Raw genomic sequence first — 3,880 nt, 5'->3', positions numbered from 1 at the left:
GGCCCAGGAAGGATTTTTTTCTTTAAATCCCAAATCAATTTGAAGTCTTTTCTGAGGCTACAAATGAATTCATCACTATAAGTAACCTCTGGTATGAACCCTAGGAACTCTGGTGAAAGGTGTGGTGTGTGTAGCAGGTCTATTCAGTGTTAAAACTTGAGTTTATGTTTAAATCATCCAAAATTCCACAAACCTTCCAACACTACCCACTAAAAGGAGCGGTGTTGAAGAGTATCCAGTTGAGCTACTAAATAACTTTATAACACGCTTCCAGCAGAGGTTTGAAAATGATTACTTTGTATAATGTGGAGATTTCTTCTAGTCCCTTCTCCTTATCACAAGCTAGGAGAAAGATTTTATAAAACCAGAGACAATCCTTAAGAAGACACTTTGTGGTAGGAGAAATGGCTCTGTGGGTCAAGAATTTGCCAGGACCTGAATCAAGATCCCAGAACCCACATAAAGCCAGATGCCCTCATTCACACCTGGAGTCCCTGTCTAATGAGATGGGAGGTGAGACCAGACAAATGCCTGTGGCTGAAGGGCTAGCCAGCCTGGCATGTGTGTGACACAGCAAGTGACATTGTCTCAGATAAGACAGAAGACGAGGACCGGCGTATGAGATTGTCCTCTGCCCATGGAATATGTGTGCTCACAGTAACGTGAACACTGATACACAGAGAGTAACAGAGATGGATACATGGAGGAGAAAGGGAGAAGGAAGAAGGAGGAAGGAGGGAAGGTTGGAGGGAGGGAGGAAGGAAGGGAGGGAGAGAGGGAAGGAGAGAGGGAGGGAGGGAGGGAAGGAGAGAGGGAGGGAGGGAGGGAAGGAGAGAGGGAGGGAGGGAGGGAAGGAGAGAGGGAGGGAGGGAGGGAAGGAGAGAGGGAGGGAGGGAGGGAGAAAGGACACAAAGAGAAGACTTTTGTATCAGACTCTACTTTGATAACTGATACTATAAATTGCAGATAGTCCAGGGACATTGGGGTATACTAATCTTACAATACCAACATCTGTATAGCAAGTCCTCCAATCAACTGGTAAACGGGGTCTTTCCTGGGATCATTCGCTCATCAAGAACTATGTCCCTCAAAGGCTAAGTTCTCATTCCCAGGACCTATGAATGTGTCACCCGTTAAGATTTTTGCAAATTTAATCAAATTAAAATGAAGCCCTAAGCCCCGCCCCAGAGGCATTGCAGGTGTGGCTGCTATGTCACGTGTGTATCAGTAGGTGGCAGAGAGGAGGGAGGCTATGTCTACATTCAGTGCTCTGACCTGTGATCATCCGAATGTTAATAGCCCGACATTCCCTGGAAAAAGGGAACCTGAGATGACCACTAGTCTGGTGTGGGGCAGGCCTGAGGGAACAGCCCATGAACAAATGACCCTTGCCCAGCTCCATACTGCATGAGTGGGCATCGCACTCCTGAGACCACTCCTGAGATCCCGGGTGCCATTAAAAGGAGCGAGTAGCTGGTAGAGAAATGGAAGGGGAATAGAAGGGTGTGGGCACAATGAAGAGAGGTAGAACTGAAGAAGAGTCTCCAGGTTAGTGAGGAACAGTCCAATGTGAGTAGCTGGCGATGCCACCTGGAACCATCCTCATGACCTGCCATCAGGGAACACATCTGAGTCCATGGCCCTAAAGCTGCAGGGCTCAGTGACCACCAAGGTCCAGTCGGGCTTCCCTGGTCTGGGTGCTGCTCAGTCTCCAGCAGCAGACTCTCTGGCTGTGGGGTTTGCTGGTGAAAGCGTCTCAGATGCCCCTCGGGCCCAAGATCCAGGGCTTTGAATTGCCTCACCCCAACATCTACCCCATAGATGAACTAGTGGAGTGCATTTAGAGCCACTCCTACAGATCCAAAACGCAGACCTCCAGGACACAGAGCAGTAGCAGGATATCCAAGATGAGTCCGTGAGGTTCCAGTATCGATAACGTAGCAGAAGCTAAGGGCCTCGTGCCAGAACCACGAGCCACTGCAACAAACATCTGCAAGCGAAGAAGTGTGGACAAAGGGTGTACTGCAGGACACACTACGACACACCACAGCTCGCACAATACGATTTTTTTCTGTTGAAGAGAGGTTGCAAGCTTGGAGGGCAGGTACAAGGGGAGGGGGAGATGAGTGGGATTGGGGTGCATGGTGTAAAAATCGCAAAGAACTAATAAAGTTTTCACGAAATAGCTCCTTCGGTTAGATCTCATCCAATATGTACAGGGGTACAGAAGAAGACAGGAGTGAGGGAAGCAGTGGTGCTGAGGTGGCTGAATGCAGACGCAGGAAGCCATGGAGGAGCCAGGACTGCCGACCCAGAGGCCTAGACCAAGCCTGCTGATACCTTGAGTGGACGTCAGGGCTCCAAAGCTGAAGAACCATATATCTGTTGTCGAGCCAGGCTGTGTGTGGCCCTTTGTTTACAGCACCCCTAAATGATGAGTCCACCTGAGAGAGAAGGGAAGGAGTCATGGAGGAGAGTTTATCCCTCGTTGGGAAGGTATCGACTCCCTGCAGAGCCCCCAAGCTCAGAACCTGCTCACCTTTTGGCTTCAGTTTGGGCAGAGCAACAGCCAGTGAGTAATGAGAGTAAGTGCGCATGTGCCCTCTGAGCTCCTCCCTGCCGTAGCCATCCGAAATAGGCACCATTTCTCCTTGCCTTGTAGCTGAGAAGAGAGAAGGATGGCAAAGCTCAGTGAGTATCCTTGTCCCAGGTCACAAAGCCAGTAGGTAGAGAGCTCTGATTTAAACCAGGTCTGTTTGGTATTCATTCCCAGGCTCTTACGCATAATACTTATTGATTTCGCTACACACTTCATCTGGCGATGTTTAACCTCTTCAAAAGTTCTTTTCTCTTCGTGGAGTATCTCTTGGCTTCAGAGTGAGGGGTGAGGAGAACGGGAGAAATGTGTTGTGGAGCACTTTTCTCCAACCATGGGACTCCTTGGAAAATAATAACAGAGAATCACGCTCTTATTCTCACTCTCTCTCTCTTTCTCTTTCTCCCTCCCCTCCCTCTCTGTCTCTACCTACCCACTCTCTTTCTCTCTCTCTGTCACATAACTCATATAACTCCCCCCCCCGTGTGTGTGTGTGTGTGTGTGTGTGTGTGTGTGTGTGTTGTGTCACATAACCCCCATATAACTCCTTCCTTTCTCACCCCCACCCTGCCTATCTTCTCTTCTGGTATCAAGTTGACTATTACTCACTCTTGTGACCTTTCCTCAGTGCCATGGTCAAGTTGATGACTACAGTAGAGCCGCCCATCTCCTGTATCTCTCCTTTGAGGCTTCATAATCAAAAGTTAACAAAGGTTGGAGTAGCAGCATAAACCCACTAAAAGGTCTAAGGACCTGTGAACATAGCTCTCGGAGAGGTCTAGGCAGCTGCCCCCAGGCATAGCCTAGTGCACTGAGATCATTCGTAGACCAGGTTACATCACATGAAGGGCACAGAGGTTGGTGTGGCATGTAGCCATGCTGGAGTATGCTGGCCATGTGACTCTCTGCTATCATGGTGTTTGGTTGGCTGGCTGGCTGGCTGGCTGGCTGGTTGGTTGATTTTGCTCGCAGGAGGGAGCACAAGGTAATGGCCTGTTTGGAGAGCTTTCCTATATACCCTTTTCCATACTCCTGCACTACCAACAGCACTTCTGCCCCTAGGCACACACCTTACAGAAATGGGTACTTACCCTCTTTAGGAAGCAAGGTCAAAATGCTCAGGGCAGGGGTTGGGGATTTAGCTCAGTGGTAGAGCGCTTGCCTAGCAAACGCAAGGCCCTGGGTTCGGTCCCCAGCTCCGAAAAAAAGAAAAAGAAAAAAAAATGCTCAGGGCATCACAGTTCACAACAGCCAAACACTGGAAGCAGTGAATGTGCACCAAGT

The 3,880-nt window shown here is 49.3% G+C and overlaps 1 non-coding gene across 1 annotated transcript; it reads left to right on the top strand.

Moving 5' to 3' along the window:
* Nucleotides 1-1,178: 1,178 nt before the first annotated feature.
* Nucleotides 1,179-1,308, top strand: LOC120102662 (small nucleolar RNA SNORA17). The gene has a single exon (XR_015687358.1). It is a non-coding gene; the product is annotated as a small nucleolar RNA SNORA17 (small nucleolar RNA).
* Nucleotides 1,309-3,880: the final 2,572 nt, after the last annotated feature.

This window comes from Rattus norvegicus, chromosome 4 (genome assembly GCF_021556685.1).
Source record: "Rattus norvegicus strain SHRSP/BbbUtx chromosome 4, alternate assembly SHRSP_T2T, whole genome shotgun sequence".
Taxonomy (NCBI): domain Eukaryota; kingdom Metazoa; phylum Chordata; class Mammalia; order Rodentia; family Muridae; genus Rattus; species Rattus norvegicus.
This window is presented reverse-complemented; position numbering and strand designations above follow the sequence as displayed.